Source organism: Schistocerca piceifrons, chromosome 5, assembly GCF_021461385.2.
Source record: "Schistocerca piceifrons isolate TAMUIC-IGC-003096 chromosome 5, iqSchPice1.1, whole genome shotgun sequence".
Lineage (NCBI taxonomy): Eukaryota > Metazoa > Arthropoda > Insecta > Orthoptera > Acrididae > Schistocerca > Schistocerca piceifrons.
Window position 1 is genome coordinate 41087899 of NC_060142.1, and position 21977 is coordinate 41109875.

Consider the following 21977-nt stretch of genomic DNA (forward strand, 5'->3'; position numbering starts at 1 on the left):
AAACTGGAGAAGGTTACTTACTATGTGTTCATATATTGTGGATACAATGCCTACATTTCTTGCCAATGAGTGTGTGGGTTCCTCAGTAGATTACAATGTCTGTTATAAAGTAATAAATTTAAACTGACAATATCATGTTAATGTTACATGTATTTATTACAAAAGTTCATGTGTCTATTGTGTAGATATTATTGTGCAATATATTCGTGAAAACTGATTGTTAGATTTATATGAACTCCACAAAGGGTCATTGTTGCCATCTGTAAAGGCTGATTTTATGAGTATGCAAGAGTTTCATGTACATCATGCTTTCTACTTTTATCATTTTTGTTTGGAAGTTTTTAATTCACAGAGTGCCTGTCTTCTTATAAGTATGAGGAGGCAAAAAATGAGAGAGGGGAATAAAATATATGAAATTTGGATGTAATGTTGCCACATTAGTGCCAACTGGTGGTAAAATTGCAGCATACATAAATTTGTAAGGCAAATTGTTAACTGACGCCCCAAGTAGGTACAGGGTTTTTAATAATGACACTGAATCTTACGTTTTAGGTCAGTGAATTTTTATAAATATCTTTTACCTTTTAATTTTAATCTTTTGTAGCTTGATGCCGTAGTACAAATGCCTATCACTCTTTGTGTTGCCTTAACCTTAACGGCAGATATCGGATGAAGACAGGAAATAAAATGGGCTATAAAATATTTATTAATTGGTCAAGACAGTTTTATTCGCAAAATTATCCCCATTGATTGTGCCTGAGTATCAGAAATTAATTTTTTATTGATGAGAATGGACTTGCAGAGGTTCATAATGCCACAGATCATATATTATAAAGGTGTTTTAATTTTATCATAGTTGTGATAACTTTTTGCTTTTTTCATTGAGCGTAAATATTGCAGTGGAGTGGAAATAGAAAATTACTTTTTGTCTTCGGGTATTTAAATCTACTGTTGATCTAATTCAGATCCAAAACAAATAGTTTGAACAGTATAAATAGTTGTTATAAAATGAGGTAAAGCATGTTTACGGAACTTGATAAACGGTAAAAGTAAGAACAAAGCAAAACTGTTGTACTTAAAAGTTGTGCTTTTAGGAAATCTGTAAGCATACTACAGTCATAATAACGTGGTCTACAGTTGCTGTCATCTCACTGTTATTTTTAACTTCAGGTGAACTGCCATGTCAGTCCACGTGTGTGTACCCAGCTTCTGTAGCAAGCGGGAAATGTAAGTCAAAACAAAATCAAAAACAGTTTTATTCCACTTACTTTTCGAGCGACGCTTCGTCCCCTTTCAACATCGTTTTTATTGGCGTGTCAGACGCCCTAAAAATAATATCTAAAATCCATTTTCGTACCCAATGTTCTTTTCATTAACGTTTCTGGGTGATCTTAAACTAAAATCTGTTCACTCACGATTATTCCTGCACGACGAATTTCACGTGATGCCATTTTGAATACAGCGCTAGTGTGAAAACACTCTTCTACGAGGGTGATGCAAGTTTTCGTGCCAGTGGAACTGCAGACGCACTAGTGGGTGTTGGTTTTGCACCCCTACCCAGAGACCACCTTGTGCGCGGTTCATGTAAAATCTTTGGCGTGGTAGCCTTTGTTTTGTTGTCAGCGGGCTAGCGGCATGCCATTCAAATAAGTGACTTGGTTGTTGTGTGTAGAAAAGTTTATAGCGATTTGTATGCGTTTCAAAGCAGCTGATTTTTAGCCTCTGTGGTAAGGTTTCGTTGTTTCTTTCTTACTTTATAGCGTGTTATGTAGTTACTGCCGCATTATATAAAATTACTTTCAATAAAGTATCCAAACAAATAATTGTGCGGAAGATACGAGTTACGAATTTATCGAAGGATAGAAGCAATTTCACATCCAATAAATTTGAATTATCAGCATAAAAGCAATTTCTTTATAGATAGTGACGAAGTTGTTCAACAATGACATTATGTGGAGAGAGTACGTTCATGGTGAAACAACCACAAATACTAAGATTCCGGTAGCTAAACAATCTCCACCTATTAGGTAGTAACGCAAGTACTGTGTTTATTTGGTTTGCATATAACTACCACATTTCAAGTAGCAGGGTGCCACTCGATGCTTTTGCTGTACACTAAGCGGTTATGTTTAGGCCTACACAATTAATAGACAGTATTCCTTCGTGTCATGTGACTGCTGGCCCGTATTTAGTAGCAGACAAGCCTTGGTATGCCGTAGGCAGCAGTTGGGTACAGATGTTCGTAACGAAAACTGAAATTGTTCCACAAGTTGCTTTGTGAACAGCAAAAGTTAAATTGCGAATTTTAAGCGGAATATGGTTCTCTGGCCTCATCTTCTGCAAGTATCTTATACCTTCACCCACACTCCTCCACATTACGTGCTGTTTTGCTCTTTACTGTAATGTTGTGGTGTGGGTGACACGACATGCCTAATTTTTTGTTAAATACCAAGTAGTATGGTGGATAGTATGGATGTAGAATTCCATTATTATTCTTAATTTGTTTAGATTATAAGTGTGGTGCATCATTTTAACTGTTGCGGGTTGCTCCTCTGCTCGAACAGGGAAATGTCATGCTGTCACAGTCATCTGCTCCTACAACAACAGCTGCTCTGAATGAAGAACAGTACTCATCTCTGCAGTAAGTGCTTGTGGAGCTGCTCAGGTATTGTACCCAACACATATTTTGTCTTTAGGACATCTGTAGATCGTGTTAAGCAGCACAGTAATTGTCTGGTATCTCATTGCAGTTTTAGACAGATTATGTGATACATGCAGTCTATTTCATTAGGTAAACTCTCTTGCTCAGAAACTTTTCTCAATTTAATCAAGAAGCTTCAAGTTAATTACGCTTTGTGCCAGTACATTTAAACAGCAAAAACGATGGAATAACAAACTTCTTAGTGAAAGAAGGAAAAACTGCTGAGAGAGAAAACCGCTGCCTGCAAAGAATGAGTGTTGACAGAGGACAATCACTGAAAAATTTACTGCAGTAAAACTGTTCCAGCACATTGATACACAGTTTCAAAGTTGCCACGTTGTGAGCATTGTTTGTATCGTTAAACAAATGTTTATAGTCTGTTGACACTGATATCAATCATTTCCAATGGTATTTTTGCATCTTCTTGTGCACTGTGCTCAGTGAAGAGAGCAGGTGGGTCCAGTAGGTAACTTTTACACAGTTTTTTGATATGTAGTGTTTTCTTTAATAAGACTTAACTACGATATGGGATCAGGGCCATTCTGTGTGATAGAATTCGACATCGGTGTAAAATTAAATTTTTTTAAAATTTTACTTTTCAAAAGTTAGATGACTTTGGAACAGGAACTCTCTTTGTGTAACCATAAAATGATAGGGTCGACAGAAGCGTCCGATCCCACGCGTCGGCTTTGACCCTTGACGTAAGGGTGTTGTGTGCGCCGTCATGACGGCGCGGAGTTTGGTTTGAGTGTGGCTGTCTCCAGTTCTGTTTTATCTTATTTTATTTACTTTTCTGGTCTGTTCGTTCTATCCCGTGAGATTTTTTTTTAAAAGACAAAAAACACTAATCGGCTACTGAAGCATCTTTATCTTCTATGGGTTGCAGGGGTTACGACCCCTGGGGAGGTGGGTGGGTATTCATGCATGGCTGTCTTCACTTACACGTTGTAGCTATGCAAGGTGTCTAAATTTATTTATATTTAGTTTCCCCCCCACCCAAAACACCCCATTTCCTGCACTTGTCCCGTTAGTGTCATTAGACTTCTTGTGGAAAGTGTGTGTTTTTGTTTCCGCCATATTTGTGACGTCATGGGTCAAAGCAGACGGGCGGGATCGGACGCTTCCGTATTTCCCAAATACATGTGTAATGGAATGGGTCTTAGATGGGATGTAAAATCCACCTTAGGTGACATAGCATAAAAATTCTGTGAAAGGGTCATTCCATGTCAAATCAACACACTTTAAATAAAAATTTGTCCTCACTCTCTTAGATTTTGCTGAAACTTGGTATTCTTATGGTGGGTGCTGCAACTAAGAAAAATGCCAAATTTCAATTTTTTACCTCGAACCATTCCTGAAATATGGTCATGTAAACCTTTCAAAAACTGGCCAAAATGTGTGAACGGACTTTTTTCAAGTTGCCCTAGGAGCTGCCCTAATTGAGCTAGAGAGCTGGGAAAGGTGTCATTTTGCAGCATTTTTCATGCTCTTTCCAGTGATATACAACAAAACATAGCTTATAATTAACAACCTTTTTCAGAATACTAATTAATATTTTAATTTAATTTTTTTACATAAAGTACATAATTGAAATTTTTCAAAATATTTCGAATCATACTGTTGTAAATCACATGGCAAAATATAAGTGTGGGATGATGATGGATTCATTGTTTAAAAAAATTATTCCGCACTCTTTTTTTTGACCAAACTGACCTTTAACAAACAGGAATTTCATTAAAATATACTGAAAGGTAATTAAAAAAGTACTAGAAATATCAAAGTATCACCTTCTTGAAACAAAACCGAACAACATTTTCTGTAATTGGTTGCTTTTTTTTTAATTTCTTACAGTTTAAACTAATAGCCTATTAACCGGCAAAACGAAATATTGAGTGTGGGACCTGTAGCTAAGATTTAAATAAGGTGTGAAAAACTTAGAAGTAGACTATTGGTGTAATATTTCTGGTTCAAAAATGCACATTTCATTAGCACAGACTTTAGCCACTGTTTGAAGGCTGAGCATGCGTGTGTTCCCGTCTATGTACGTAGCAGGCTGTGAACAAGTTGAAACCCACACAGTGCTTGATGTCTCTACAATCATTGAGAGACTGGAGCCATTGTTAAGAGGATATACGACTGTTACCTTCTAAGGCTTAGTGTGCCTATAGCATTAATGTGCACTGTGGTTTTTGTGCAAATCAATTGTTAACTCTGTGTTGACCAGTTTGTATCAAGTATATTTAATAGTTCATTTACAGGTAAATCTATAAATTGAAGGAGAGTTTGTAATATGGAACCAAGTAAAAAGTGCAGTGCTGTAAGAGTGCAGTGTTGTAAGAGTGCAGTGTTGTAATCCATTGAAGAAGCCAAATCATTTTATTAGAGGCAGAAAAAACTGAGAAATGTCACAGCATGAATGCTCAAATTATTTCCACAAATTGCTAGTGGTGGCGGGATTTGTGGGAAATGTAGGAAATATGTAACCACATTGAAAAATACACCAGAGCCCATCAGTTATAAGTGTTGAAGAAGATCCTTCTGGCTCAGAGATAATCATCCCAGACCAAGACCCTGACTTCACTGCAAGTAAGTTCATTGATTGTTCAGACACTTAACACATCACTTCAAGAACTAGGTGAGTCCCCAATTGATAAGAAGGAACTAACATCTAGACAATACAGTAAATCAAAAGTGGAAAAAATCTCATCAGTGACATGTAAACTTTTTGTTGCTGCTGAAACTTCATCAGATACTGATACTGGTGAATCCGTTCTTCAAAAAATCGAAACAAACTGTAATAATTCTATAAGTAGAGCAAAAAAACTAATGATCCTTACAAGTTCACCTGAAAAGTGGGGTGTCAGGAAAATAATGAGGGAATTTAATGCTCCTAATTACATTGTTCGGCAGTCCAAAAAAGTTTTGAAAGAGAAGCGATTCATGGAAGGTCCAAACCCAAAACCAGGGAAGTGTTTACCAACAGAAACTGTCAAAACTGCACATTCATTTTATGAAAATGATGAAGTTAGCTGGGCAATTATTAAAGATTGTGTGACAATTACAGAAACAAGTGGAAGTAAAGCAAAAATATCAAAAAGACTTATTTTGTGTAACCTTAAAGAAGCTTACAAACATTTTAAAGACAAGTTTCCTAACATAAAAATAGGTTTCTCTAAATTTGCCGAGTTGAGACTGAAACATTATGTATTTGCTGGCTGGAGTGGCACACACACACTGTCTGTCACTGTCTGTATGTGCACAACTCACTAAGACATAAAATTAATGATAGAAAATGCCAAACTAAATACAGTAACAAACAGTAGCTAAAACAATTATAAGCAGTGCATTATAAAAATGCTTCGCAACCCATCATCAGTTGATTGCAACATGGGAAATTGTGAATATTGCGCAGGAGAAACTGTCATACGTAAAATTTTACAAGACTTCTTTGATGAAAATTTAATTGAACGAGTTCAGTTTCGACAGTGGGTGTCAGTTGACTGCTGTAATCTGGAAATTGTTCAGAAAACTTCTGAAGAATTCATAGATTTATTTTGTAGTAAGACATCTCCACAAGAGAAAATCTTATGGAATCTGAATTTGTCATCATATGTGATTTTTCGGAAAATTATAGTGTAGTTCTATAGCATGAAACTCAGAGACAAGACAACAGATTACCATTCATCCATTTGTTATATATTACAAACAGGAAGACAAAATTGAGCATATGAGCTTTGTCATTGTTTCAGATTGCCTAAAGCACAATACAGTTGCAGTTTACGCCTTTCAACAGAAGCTTTTCTTATCTAACAAATAAATTTCAAAACTTCCAAAAAATAAATACTATTATTCTGACGGTTCTGCTGCTCAGTACAAAAATAAGAACTTCCTGAACCTTTGCCTTTGCGAGGAAGATTTCAACATAAAATCTGAGTGGCACTTTTGAGCCACAACACATGGGAAAGGGCCCTGTGATGGAGTAGGGTGTTCAGTTAAGAGACTGGCAGCTCGGTTAAGTTGGCAAAGGCCATACAAAAATCAGATCCAAACCCCACGAGATCTATTTGAGTGGGCAGTGGATAATTTCACAAATGTTGATTTTGCATATTCCATTCAATAAGACTATGCTGCTTCAGAGCCCAGTCGGCTTTATTAAAATGTAATCTGTGAAGTTTCAAGACAATTTGTTGGGAAACTGCTTTCAACTCAAAACTTAATTTTTGTCTGAGGTTAGTGTTAATGTGTGTTTTATAGAAAGTTGTTTCAAAATTACTGTTAGTACCTATTGTGTTAAATTTAGCTATGTATAGGTAGATACCTGTTACGCAAAAACAAGCATTGTGTATTTAATTTTTTTTATAGTTTCATTCCAAACACAATGGACCTGAACTATTATGTAAATACTTGTACTTTTTCATACTTTATTTCAGTTTGTAGTTAAATGTTCAAACATTTTTGTTTTATCAGTTAATATACTGTTAGTTAAGTTGTATGAAATAAAAATAAGCAATCAGCTATAAAAATGATGATTAGTTTTGTTTTAATAAGGTGATGTTTTGATACTTCTAATACTTTTTTACTTACCTTTCAGTATATTTTAATGAAATTCCTGTTTGTTAAAGGTCAGTTTCCTCAAACTATGGCTGTTAGTGAAAAAACAAGAGTCCAGAATAATTTTTTTTAACAATGAACCCATCATAATCCCACATTTATGTGTTTCCATATGATTTACAACAGTATGAAGTAGTTGTGGAAATATTTAGAAAATTTTCAAATATGTACTTCTGTAAAAAAAAATTAAATAAAAATATTAATTAGTATTTTGAAAAAGTTTATTAATTAGAATCTATGTTTTGTTGTATATTCGTGAATAGAGCATGCAAAATGACACCTTTCCCAGCCCTCTATCTCAATTACAGCAGCTCCTATGGCAATTTAAAAAAAGTCTGTTCACACATTTTTGGCTGGTTTTTGAAAAGTTTACATAACCATATTTCAGGAATGGTTTGAGATAAAAAATTGAGATTTGGAATTTTTCTTAGATTCAGCATCCGATATAAGTATACTAAATTTTAGCAAAATCTAAAATGGTGTGGTGAAATAGGTGTGTTGATTTGACATGGAATAACCCGCAATTTTAACCAACTGGACTCCTAAACTTTTTGTGCTTCTGGAGTCAGTAGTCCTTTCTGCATATTAATTTCTTTTGTTTTTCATTCCTATCAGGTATTTTAATATTAAAACTATTTTTTCAAGTGGTGCAATGGGACTACTACAAAACAGTTTTTATTTTGAAAAATATAGGTTTCCATTCTGAACTAGCTTACATATTTGAATGGAAATAGATCAGATGAAAAATATTTATATCCAAGCCGGGGAATGGAATTCGTGCTAATTTCCAAGAAGCGTTGTGTGTTAAACATGTTGGTTCCGGACAATATATATCAACTGCACAAACATAGATACTGTATTTTGTGTTGACGAGAGCAGTGACAAAAGACGAATGTTTACTAAGTTATCATTAGTTACAAATGAAACCAGTAATCGTGTTTGCATGACTCGGCAGCAGTGTCTTATTCACGGGCTATTCTAAGAATTTCATGCACCACCTGAAGTAGTCCTTGTTTCCCTTAATCTGGGTACACTCTAGATACACATCTCAGGAATACTGGGAGAGTCTCAGAAGTTTGAATTTTCCCATGAAACTGCGAGTGGGCGAATGACACATCCAAAGAGACAAATCCCACAGAACGATTTACAGATTCATGTTGGAAACTTTTCTTCATTGTGTTGTAGAAAATAAAATCCGTCTGGTAACTCTCTGATTCCTGGCAAGGTGAAGTGCTTTACGAGACACACTCAAGTTTTCGTGTCCCTCAATTTTACATGAATTATGAAGCACTTAAAGATTCCCTTTCAATGGCTCTGAAGATCTTTGTGTGCTTCAGTTTCATTTTTTAGTATTCGTCCATTCTGGTATTTCTAATCGGCTATATGTAATTCACCTGTTTCCATTGTCTTGTTTTGTCCACTGATAGGAATGCTGTCATTCTTGACAGAACCTGTAGCAGTTCCAAATGATGTTTGCCGATGACTCAGTTTTGGAGGTGGTACTGTGTAGTACGTGTTCTCTTACCCAGCGTTACACTAAAATAATGCTATTTTCTATGGTAAGATTACAGTTACCAAACCATGTGTTCTCCTTGTCAATATCATTGTCTGACACCATGCACAGTACAATTAAAGTGGGAAATTGGGATTCACGCCATTCTTATGAAGTTTCACTCAGCTGTCTCCACGACACTTGACACAATTCCTGAAATCATCATTGGCAGCAATCTATATTCCCAAGAGACATCCAAATAAGATTGCATGCTGCACAATTGAGGAATTGAGTTTCGCCAGGTAAGAGTTTTGAGACTAGAGATGCCAACAGCTTCACTCATTCCAATTCACAATGCTGAATGCTACACAATGTTTCCATGGCAATCACAAAACATTCCATATCACCCATCACAACAGCTGTGCGTTTAGTGTATTTCATCATTCAATATATATTGTTCAGAGCCCATGTGTTCAATAGGCAATGCTTCTTTGGAATTACTGAATTCTTTGTCAGTGGTCAATATTTGGCATAACATGAATTTGAAGAATATGAGATCATTTTACCAGTGCATTTTTACCACCTTTAAATGTAGGCTAAATTGGTTGTCTTGCTTTGTTCTTCCTAAAGGAGATCACTTCTTATTCATCAATGTCTACTGTTAGAACTTGTCCAATGGTGCACTTTATAGGCTTTGCAGCTACAGTTTTAATAGCAGCAAAAGAAACTAAATAAATATCTTCCATTTCATCACCTGTTTGACCAATGACATCATTATTTAATGTGTGCTTCAGAGTTACTGAATTGCAATTTTCCTTTGAACCAAAGTTAAATTCAAAAGCATTTTTGTTGTTAGAATTGTCTTTATAAATCATTAGGACAAACCAGGGTGCTTGATGCTAACCATCAACTTTGGCCAGTGATGTCATATCAAGTCCAAAAATGCAACACAAACACGAAATTGGTTTTTTGACGATGTAGTCTCTGACACTCTGTCCATGCCGTTTGTGGCATGAAATTCTAGGCTGTGCCCTTAACTGATTGTCTTTGCATTAAAATGCAAGATAATGATTTGTGCAAGGTTAATTTGCACCTCTTACCCATGGAGCTATCGGTGTGTTGGATGTGTACTGGTGGCAGGTCGTCTTTGTCTGCCACGGGAGAAGGTGGTTGCTTTGTGACTTCTGATATTTTGTATTGTAAACAGATACCAAGTGCAGAGGAAGAATGGCGAGAAACTGCAAACAGGCATAATTTAAACTTGAATTTCCTCCACTGCATTGATGCAATTGGCGAGAAACACGCAATACAGACTTCCACTGTTTTCTGGTGCTTCAATCAACACAGCTATTATCTAACGTGTTGTTGTTTTGATGGCTATTGCAGATGCTCACTACAGAATTCAGTATGCCAGTTTGGAATGCCAGGAGAGAATCTCAGACGACGGAACGAATAAGGTTATTGAAGGTTATTGAAAATGAACTGCAATTTACATAATTGACATTGATATCAGAGAAAAGCAAAGTGGTTACTCCTTTGCATAGGTAACAGATGACACATTTGCACTAGGCCCAAACCTCATGAAGCCCTCCCAGATCCAGACCCATACCCAAAGGGTTTGCTAGGAAGAGTGTTTAATTATTGATTGAGCAGAGCTCAACACATGATAGAGAATGTATTTAATTTCCTGGCATTTGTTTTCAGAGTGTTTAGAAGGCCTATTTCTCTAAATTTCTACACAACTTTCTTAGATGAAATGGAAAGTCAGCACCAACACACACACACACAGAGAGAGAGAGAGAGAGAGAGAGAGAGAGAGAGAGAGAGAGAGAGAGAGTGAGTTTGTGATTTAAAATAAAAGTAACTATCTGTGTGATTATGGCTTTTGGTGGTGGTCACGTATACAGTATGCAGTTACAACATCAAGAACAACACACTTGTTTTGTGACATTAGTTATTTTTCAGAACTAAGTCAATATGTACTTCAGTAGTACTGCAACTCTTTGGAGATGTCATTTTCTATGAGAAAGCTCATCATACTGTATCCAAACAATACAGTCTCATTCCATGAAATCTCACAGTGGGTGATCAGTTGACCATTTCAGAATTAAGTCACATTTGGCTCAGGGATACCTACGTCTCTTAACACTTACAGCGCTGATGTAGTTTGTAGCTGCCGTCACCTGCGGACTGGGTAAAATCAGCGTTTCTCTGTAATTTCTTGTTACTGTACAGCTCTGTTACTTTAATTCCAAAACATTTTTATGTTTATTGGATTTTTTACGTTAAGTACTCAAATTTTGGGTCAATAATTTAAAATTGGAAGGCACCAATGAAATTTCAAGTCAGTGATATTTATTGGCGGAAAAAATTGAAAAAGGATTACACTGCAATGTACAATGAAATATGTTGTTATCCTCTAAAAATATTTACAATTCATTTGAAGTAAAGAACAGTAACAATAAGCATAAGTTCAGTATACAATTAGCATTCTGTAGTGGACAACGGTGTCATAAACTTTGAAGCAGGGGGAGATACACAACCTGACATTACATTCGGTGCACTTATATGAAGTGTCCTTTCTTCCAGCCTTCCCTGTTGAACATTTGTCCTTTTCTCTTCCCTTCTGGAATGTTGACATGATTAGGGAAGTGTTTTTGTGAGAGTTGTTCTAATTTTGATGATCCCCGTGGAAAGCTCTTTGTCGAAGGCCCAGCAGACACCACAAATCCTGCACATACTTCTTGAATAAACTGAGAGAGGTGGCAAGTTTTTTTTTTTATTAAGTTATGCAGTATGTAGGCATTTGATACTGCCATTATTATGCAATGTACAGCTAGTTTCCTCCACCACTTAACAGTCTTGTGATCCATAGCCCCATATGACAGTCGTTGGCCAAATAGGTCCACTTAAACTTTGTTTTTATTAAAGTCAACAACTGCTGCAGGTTTCAGTTCCTTTGTTGCTCTTCTTGTTCTGACACTCTGCATTGTAGCTGTGTGCCGTGTGCTGATCATCCAGGAATCTCTTTTATCTTTCCAGTGCAAGGCGAGCACATTCCCTTTGCGGCGGGAGACCTGTTCTCCTTTTTCCAGCTTTGCATCTTTCAGTGATTTTTTAAGTCCTTTTGTGTTTTTCATCACTGTCCCAACAAGATCAGTATTATCGTCAGCTAATTCTTCACCTAATTGAACACTTGTGTTGAAACGAAGCTTATTGGTCAAATGCTTTATGACACTAGAAGCACTGTTGTCTACTGGCTCATCTCTTCCATGGTATACCTCAAAATTCCAGATATATCCTGTTCTGGATTCAGCCAAAATGTACAGCTTCATACCATATTTGTTTGGTTCATTGCCCATATATAAGTCTACTCTTCTTCTGTAGCGACAAATTCCTTCATCAACTGTTACTGTTTTCTCTGGATAATAAATATTTTGGAATTTCTCTCTCAATGCATTTAGGTGAGGTCTAACTTTATGAAGTGCATCAAAACTTGCTTCACTTTTCTTCTTTGCCTTTGTGTTATCATTGAGGTGAAACATAGATAAAAGTTTATAAATCTGTCTCTTGACAAAACACTGGTACAGAAATTACAACTGACGATAGGATCAGTACTCCAGTGGCTCTTCCTGTTTGGCCTCTCACTTATTGCCATATGCAGCAAGGATTTTTTTCTTATCTGCAGTTGTTACAGTTTTCCACTGTTTGAACCTAGAATTAGGCAGAAGATTGTTGTCAGACCACAGCTTAGCAAGTTTTTGCCTGGCATAACATTTTGTCTGTTCTTTCATTTTTATGAGAGTATTGTCGAAGAAATAGAAGAATGTATCTAAAGAATCACTTGATTAATCAATAGATACATTCTGTACTAGTCCGTGAGGTCCTGTGTATACAGCTACGTCAGGAATTTTGTCAATGTCTGTCCAGTCACCATCAAAGTCACTTGTACTTCTTTTTCTACTTCGAGTATTCATACATGTAAAAGGCGAAACATGATCTGTTACATTTCCTGAAGTACCTGCAGGCACATAATTCCTAATATAAAATTCTGGGCAGCATAACAAAAAACCATATGCAGCAACTAAATCTGAAATAAATCTTGACTTACCGCTATTTTCAGATGACATATAATCCCAGTCGTCATCAGACTGCCCTATTTCACCATCTGAAGACTCATCAAGGACTTCATAAATCATTTGCTCCAAACGTTTACCCTATTCACTGCACATATCGAAAATAAAATCAACAAGGAAATGCTCAATGAGTGAAACTGAGAGGATGCCAACACCAGACAATGTCTACGAAGTAAGATACAATAACGAAGTCTTCCATAAACGCAAAGTATTCCACTGAGTTCGCTGCTGCCATCTAGCGCTTGCGGTTGAAACTACGTAGCCTGGAGACCACTCAGACTTCGTGAGAGTCGTAAATATACATTTGATGCCACAAAGAAACATTGTAACTGCTGAGACATAATATTACGTTGGCTGCACAATTCTGTTTCCTTCTGAGGATGTAATATTATGTTGGCCACACGCTAAGTATTAATAGTAAAACTGCCAAGTTGCATTGCACTAAGTCTAAGCACTTTTGATCAATTCGGGTTTGAAGTCTCATCGGTATGTACTCAGCATTAATCAGGCACCAATTTCCATATTCTGAGAGATCTTCTACTTAGTAATGAGTTAACTTACAGCCCTCAGATTTTTGTACATAAAGTACTTGCTACTAAGTTGGTATAACATACAAAAAGGGGGTTCAACATTTGGATTTTTTATAAAAAAAATGTTGAAATACTCATTTTCCATGCTGTGCTTTAAATTGATGATTTTTTAACACTATTTTGTACAGGGAAACAGTATAGATATCAGCCTGTGCACTGCAACTCTTTAGTACCAGTATTAAGTTTTTAACAATAGTACAAAGCATTTCACATCACAATTAATAGCTCTTATTTTCACTTAAAGATGACTCCATAAAAAAAAACCATGAAACTTGGCTAACTTTGAAGCTTTTTGCTGAAATGTTTATGTATCTGGTAGCAACCTTATATGCAGAGAATAATATCCTGGCTTGCTTTATTCATTGGCAAAAAATAAACCACTTACACATATCATCCACCTAACCACTACAGGGAATCCATACATACTACAAAAATGGATGTATACACATGTGTATGTACGTTCCACATTGAAACCACTGGACTGATTTCAACCAACCTCGATACACATTTACCCTACTGTCAGGCAGCAATCACTGTGGGGATAAGATTCACCCACCTATCAAAGGGGTGTGAATGGGGATGAAAAAGAAGTGTAGCTCATAACATGAATTCCTAGACTATTCACTAAGTACATGAGAGGACTTCCAACAAACTTTACACATAGTTTAAAACATATATGAAATTTTTTCTTGTGAGTAATACAAAATGATGAAAGTAAAAAAAGTTCATCGCTTACTGCTTTTCTGATATTCTTGCAGTAAAAGTACTGAAAGATGCATGACATTATAATTTATTATTACTTTAATCATAATTGTATTTGCAACACATTTTGCAGACAGTAAGCACATACAGCACTTACTGCAACTGCAAAATTATATGTGCGTATGACACGTAATTCAGGAGATATATAATCATAAACAATGAGATGAGTGAAAAACCGATGCATCATGCATAATATTTAAATTTATTGTCTTGTTGTTAGTAACTCCATTTACAACACATTTTGAAGACGGGATCCACATATGCAACTGAATATACCTACAAAATTTTATCATTGTATGAAACATAGTTTGAGAGATACGATATCATAAACATTAAGCACAAGGCTGCTCACCAGATTTCTCTCCTAGCTTAGCAAATAGACTCCGTATGTATTCTTAGAACAGTTGTTCGTGAAATATATGTGGTTGTCCTTATATGTCAGAACTGTAACAGGTGTGAGAATTGAAATTAGTTGTCAGTCATTTTCAGTGTGGTGATACATTGTTATTCTGTTACTGTAAATTAGAAAGACACCAGGGGGATGAAATGAGATTAGATGTAAGCAGTACTGAGAGACATTAATATTTCTTATGCTTATAATGGCATATAGACACAAAGATTCTGTAAAGAACAGTCTCATAAAGAAATTAAAGTACAAGGAAGGAAATTTTACACTAAAGAGCCAAAGAAACTGGTACACCGGCCAAATATTGTGTAGGGCCCCCGCGAACATGCAGAAATGCTGCAAAACGATGTGGCAGGGACTCAACTAATGTCAGAAGTAGTGCTGGAAGGAACTGCGACCATGTATCATGCAGGGCTGTTCATAAATCTGTTAGAGTATGACGGAGTGGAGATTTCTTCAGAACAGCATGTCGCAAGGCATCCCAGATATGCTCAACAATGTTAATGTCTGCGGAGTTTGGCAGCCAGTGAAATTGTTTAAACTCAGAAGAGTATTCCTGGAGCCACAGTGTACTAATACTGGATGTTCAGGGTGTCGCATTGTCCTGCTGGAATTGCCCAAGTCGGTCGGAATGCACAATGGACATGAATGGATGCAGCTGATCAGACAGGATGCTTACGTATGCGTCACCTGTCAGTCGTATCTAGATGTATCAGGGGTCCCATATCACACCAACTGTGCCCACCCCACACCACTACAGAGCCTCCGCCAACTTGAACAGGCCCATGTTGGCATGCTGGATTCGTGGATTCATGAGGTTGTCTCCATACCCGTACACATCCATCCGCTCGATATAATTTGAAATGAGGCTCGTCCGAGAAGGCAACATGTTTCCAGTCATCAACAGTCCAATGTCGGTATTGATGGGCCCAGGAAAGGTATAAAGCTGCGTGTTGTGCGGTCATCGAGGGTACATGAGTGGGCCTTCAGCTGCGAAAATTCATATCGATGATGTTTCATTCGGTGGTTCGCACGCTGACACTTGTTGATAACCCAGCATTGGAATCTGCAGCAATTTATGGAAGGGTTGCACTTATGTCATGTTGAACAATGCTCTAGTCATTGTTGGTCCTGTTCTTGCAGGATCTTTTTCTGGCCTCGGCGATGTCAGAGATTTGATGTTTCATGGGATTCCTGATACTCACGGTACACTCATGATTAGTCGTATTGGAAAATCCCAACTTTATTGCTGCCTTGGAGATGCTGTGTCCCATCACTAGTGGGTTAACTATGACACTACGATCAAACACTTTTAAATGTTGATAACATGCCATTGTAGCAGCAGTAACTGATTTAACAACTGCACTAGATACTTGTCTTCTGTAGGTGTTGCCGACTGCAGTGGCATATACTGCCTGTTGTCATATCTCTTTATTCGAATACGCACGCCTATACCTGTTTCTCTGGCACTTCAGTGTAATAAATACACATCATCTACTGTGCATGTAACATTGTTTTCCATGACATCTTGATCCAAAAATGAAATAAGTTCACTTTAGGGTGAGAGATCAGATCTCTTCATAGCATTTATTGTCAAGTTTGTGCAATGATGGGACCTTGCATATAACATTGGAGAATGGGACTTGCACAGCATCTTTCCTACGGGCCCAGGATGGGAATTGTGATTCATCTGGAGAAAAGCAGTTAATTTCAGCATCTTTAAATTCATTCAGTATGAGGAAATGTATCTACCAGTTTTCATCATATCTGAAAACCACAAACTGTGCTTCCATAGATGGGTTGTGTGCATGCGTCTACCACATTTGGGACTTTGGTTACAGTTTTCTCTGGAGTGTTCAAAGCCCTGACATCTGGAGCACTGGATTGGTTGTGATGGTGGCGTGAGTTCAAAATGTTCACTGAGTAAACTATATACTTTTGACAGGTCTCTTGAAGTGACTCATATCAGGGAAGCTTCACCCAGTATCCTTGGAGTCCAACCTTAACTGCCCTTTGGTAGGTATAAATTTTGTTCGGTCAGCTCTTCCTCTGCCTCTTGTGGTGTAATATTGAAATCAGTGCCCTTAATGATCATGCAGATTGTAAGTAGTTGGCATTTTGTGTTAGAATTGGTGTTAATGCATAGGTTTTTGTAGTCAGTGTGCCCTCTGCATGGATGCTTTTGAGCACTGCAGATTAATATCTGCACATTGTTGTGTCCGTAAGATATGACTTTATATTGAGAATTTTTAGGATAGAGTGGAGAGATTTCTGTGTCATGTATGGATCCAGATTTTGTATGAAAACGGTATATATTGTCAGATTGTTCATGTTCCTGTTGTTGAAGGGGATGAAAAGGTCAAAACTTAAGTTGTTTCAGTTGGGAATATGTCTTATTGCTGGCCTCCACAACGTAGTTGTCTATTTGGTGATTTTATGATTTTGAAAAGCCCTTGAATTGTGTGGCTATTTATTGCCTAATTTTTTTTGGCAGATTTAGCTTTGCCATTTGTCTTAGTTCTCAGGGTTGCAGAGCTCATAATGGCACATCAAGGCTTTCCGCTTGCGGGTCCGGGAGTTAGAATAGGCCCAAGGTATTCCTGCCTGTCGTACAAGGCGACTAAAAGGAGTTTCACATGTTTCAGCCGTTACGTGATGGTCCTCTGTAGGGTTTGACCTCCATTCTTCAAAATTTTCTCAAAGAGTGAGCCAATTGGGGAAGGGCGCCTTACAAGGTGCATCGTGCCCATCGTGCATTTAGATCTTTAGCCCACTTTCTCATCGTCGCATTGCAGCCCTGCCCGTTCTCCATCTCTTGGGCGAGGACACCTTCCTGGGTGCATTTTCCACCATGCACTATGCAGTGTAGATTTCTGCGTTCACGATGACCATGGACTTCTTTGCACCTGATATCCAGCACGGTAGCCAGTCTGTTGTGGTGGGGCTGCCATGTACCCTGTTGGTTGTAGCCCTCTGACCACACAGGGATTGCTCTGCTGATGCCTGTACCGTTAACTCCCCACTTAAGCCAAGGGGTAGATACCCATCCCCCTGGGGCATTGGGACTCCCGTCAATGACTATCCTGCCAGGTGGCATTTGCTGTGGCTTGGTGGTGCCTGTGGTGAGGGTCCCTGGTCGGAGTGGGTGGCATCAGGGCAGATGACACACAATGAAGCGTAATCTAGCATCTCTTGCTGGTGGTGAAACAGCAGCAGTCTCTAAGCGATCATTCAATGCACAGAAGTATGACTCCACATTGTTCCCTTCCGTGGCCACACCATGGGAGGAATGTCAGGCTAAGGATGGCAGCAGATCTTATTTGCCCCGGTACCTTGTATGTTCGAGAGCTGATGGGGAATCTTTCATGACGATGAAGCCTCAGTTTTTGGTTGAGCATTTAGAGGACAAGTTCGGGGCGGTGGAGTGCTTGTCCAAAATGAGATCTAGGTCAGTCTTGATCAAAACAGCATCCTCTTCCCAGTCATGGGAGTTACTCACTTGTGACAAGCTGGGGATGTTACTATAACCATCACGGCCCATAAGAGCTTAAATATGGTCCAGGGTATCATATTTCACAAGGACCTTGTTTTGCAGTCTGACGATGAGCTGCGTGCCAATTTAGACCGGCGAGGTGTACCTTATGTTTGCCATTTCCACTGGGGTCTGAGGGATAATTAAGGTTGCCACTGAAGCCTTCATCTTGGCCTTTGAGGGTGATACATCACCTGGGAAGATCAAGGTGATGGTCTGCCACTGTGATGTAAAGCCATGCCCTCTATGCGGTACTTAAAGTGCTGGAAGTTTGGCCATATGTCTTCCCTCTGTACTTCCAGCATTACATTCTGAGATTGTGGACGCCTGTCACATCCCAATACTCCATGTGCCCCACCTCCCATCTGTCTCAGCTGCTGAGATCACCATTCGCGTTGCTCGCCTGACTGCAGGATTATCCAGAAAGTAAGGAAAATCGTGGAGTAAAAGGCCCTGAACCGACTGACCTACACTGAGGCTAAGAGAAAATTTGAACGCCTGCATCCTGTGCGTGTGACATCATCGTATACTGCTGCTACAACAGTTCTGGCACCATCAGCTCCGCCAACCGGGTCACCTCTGAGAGCCGGAAGACTACATCTGCCCCCTTGATGGTGGGGGCCATTTTCCTCCCTGTTGCTCCTGCACCACCTACTTCGGGAACAACACCCACCCAACCGTCGGGGACGTTTGTCCCCGCTTCTAAGATGGAGAAGCGTAAGTCTTCTGCACTTCTTCCCAAAAGCAGCTGGTTGTAGGGCTTCATGCTCATCCTCAGTCCCAGAGACTGAGCAAGTGAAGTCCTTCCAGCCAGGGAAACCTAAGGGGCAGCTAGAGAAATCCAAAAAGAAAACCCCTTAGACCAACAAAATTGCAGTGGCACCCACACCACCGCTACCTACAAGCTCTGTGGCTGAGGATGGGGTGGAGATTTGGGCGTCAGCTGAGGACCTAGATCTTGCCAGACCCTCAGACACAAGGATACAGACTGCTTAGGTAATAAGTTGGTGGCAGCAGGTGACTCTGAGGCCTAAACTGCCTCATTGAATGTTCCATGCCTTCCCAGTCTCACGATGTCATCTTCCAGTGGAATTGCGGGGGTTTTCCACCACCTGGCTGAGCTACGGCAACTGTTAAGCTTTACACCTGCTATCTGCATTGCCCTCCAGGAAACCTGGTTCCCAGCAATGCGGACCCCTGCCCTCCGCGGCTATACGGGATATTACAGGAACTGTAGTGACTAAAATCGAGTGTCAGATGGAGTTTGCGTTTGTCTTAAACTCAGTCTTGAAGCTGTGGCTGTCAGAATAACAAAGACGCAGGAGATAACTGTCTGCAATGTATGTCTTCCTCCAGATGGTGCAGTACCTCTGAATGTATTAGCTGCGCTGATTGATCAACTCCCTAAACCTTTGCAACTTCTGGGAGATTTTAGTGCCCATAACCCCTTGTGGGGTGGTTCCATGATTACTGGCCAAGGCAGAGATGTCGAAACTTGACTGCCGCAATTCAGCCTCTGCCTCTTAAATACTGGAGCTGCCACACATTTCAGTGTGGCTCATAGTAGTTACTCAGCCATTGATTTATCAGTTCACAGCCCAGAACTTCTCCCATCTATCCACTGGAGAGCACATGACGACCCGTGTGGTAGTGACCAATTCCCCATCTTCCTGTCACTGCCCCAGCATCAGGTACACAGATGCATCTTCCTGTCACTGCCCCAGCATCAGGTACACAGATGCCTGTCCAGATAGGCTTTGAACAAGGCGGACTGGGGAACTTTCACCTCTGCTGTCACCACTGAATCTCCCCCACATGGGAAAATCGATGTATTGGTTGAGCAGGTGACTAGCACTATTGTTTCTGCAGCAGAAAACACGATCCCTCGCTCTTCAGGGTGCCTGAGGCATAAGGCAGTCCCTTGGTGGTCACCGGAAGTCGTTGAAGCAACTAAGGAGTGTCGGTGAGCTCTACAATGGCATGAGTGGCACACTTCCCTGGAGCACGTGTTTGCTACCTTATCAAACAACAGAAGTAGTAGTGCTGGGAGAGATATGTCTCCACCATTGGGTGCCACACATCGCCTTCCCAAGTCTAGGCAAAGATGAAACTTCTTTTTGGGTACCAGGCCCTAACAGCTGTCCCCGGTGTTACCATAAATGGCGAGTTATGTACTGACCCAAACGCGATTGCCGAGCACTTTGCTGGAGCCTCTACGTTGGAGAATCACACCCCAGCCTTTCGCACACTCAGACAGCGGCTGGAAGGGAACGTCCTCTCATTCACTAATGCTGCCGTGAATCCTATAACGTCCCATTTACAGAGTGGGAGCTCCTCAGTGCCCTTGCACATTGCCCCAACACACCTCCTGGGCCTGATCGGATCCACAGCCAGATGATTAAACATCTCTCATCTGAGTATGAGCGACATGTTCTCGTCATCTTCAGCAGCCTCTGGTGCCATGGCGTCTTTCCATCGCAATGGCGGGAGAGCAGCATCATTCCGGTGCTCAAACCCGGTAAGAACCCGATTGATGTGGATAGCTATTGGCCCGTAGGCCTCGCCAACGTTCTTTGTAAGCTGCTGGAATGTATGGTATGTTGGCAGTTGGGTTGGGTCCTGGAGTCATGTGGCTTGTTGGCTCCATGTCATGGTGGCTTCCTCCAGGGTCCCTCTACCACTGATAATCTTGTGTCCATCGAGTCTGCCACCCGAACAGCCTTTTCCAGACGGCAACAACTGGTTGCTGTCTTTTTTGACTTACATAAAGCGTACAACATGACTTGGCGATGTCATATAATTGACACATCGTGTAAGTGGGGTCCCCGGGGGCTACTCTCGATTTATATCCAAAACTTCCTGTCGCTCCGTACTCTCCGTGTCCAAGTTGGTGACCCCCATAGTTCCATCCATATTCAGGAGAATGGAGTCCCGCAGTGCTCTGTATTGAGTCTCTATTTTTAGTGACCATTAACAGTCTAGCAGCAGCTGTCAGGCCCTCTGTCTCACCTTCTCTGTATGCAGACGACTTCTGCATTTCGCACTGCCCCTTCAGTACTGTTGTTGCTGAGCAGCGCCTCCAGGGAGCCATCCACAAGATGCAGTCATGTGCTCTAGCCCACGGCTTCCAGTTTTCAGCCACAAAGTCGTGTCATGCACTTCTGTTGGCGTTGTACCGTTTGTCCCGAACCCCCACTTTACCTTAATGTCGATCCACTCACTGTAGTGGAGACATATCAATTCCTAGGACTGGGTTTCAATGCTCGAATGACTTGGCTCCCTCATCTTTGTCAGCTTAAGCAGAAGTGCTAGCAGCACCTCAATGCCCTCCGTTGCCTGAGCAACACCAATTGGGGAGAAGATCGCTGTACGCTGCTGCAGCTCTACAGAGCCCTTGTCCAATCCTGAACTGACTATGAGAGTGTGGTTTATGGTTCAGCAGTGCTTTCAGCATTGCATTTACTCGACCCTCTGCACCACTGTGGGGTTCGATTAGCGACAGGAGCTTTTAGGAAGAGTCCGGTGACCAACATACTGGTGGAGGCCGGTGTCCTTCCGCTGCAGGTCAGACGTGCACAACTGCTCGCCAGTTACGCAGCACACACTCATAGTTCCCCTGAGCATCCGAATTACTGTCTTCTTTTCCCGCCCACAGCAATCCATCTCCTGCATCGGCAGCCCAGATTGGGGCTAACGATTGCGGTTTGCGTGCGGTCCCTTCTCTCCGAACTGGAGTCCTTCCCTTTA

At 40.0% G+C, this 21977-nt stretch overlaps 1 long non-coding RNA gene across 1 annotated transcript in view; it reads left to right on the forward strand.

Moving 5' to 3' along the window:
• The first annotated feature begins 1615 nt into the window (after window positions 1-1615).
• LOC124798659 overlaps window positions 1616-21977 on the forward strand; it is a 29764-nt gene continuing 9402 nt past the window's right edge. The window contains exons 1-2 of the long non-coding RNA XR_007016967.1: window positions 1616-1727; window positions 2565-2665. This is a non-coding gene — a long non-coding RNA (uncharacterized LOC124798659). The remainder of the gene's footprint in view (window positions 1728-2564; window positions 2666-21977) is intronic.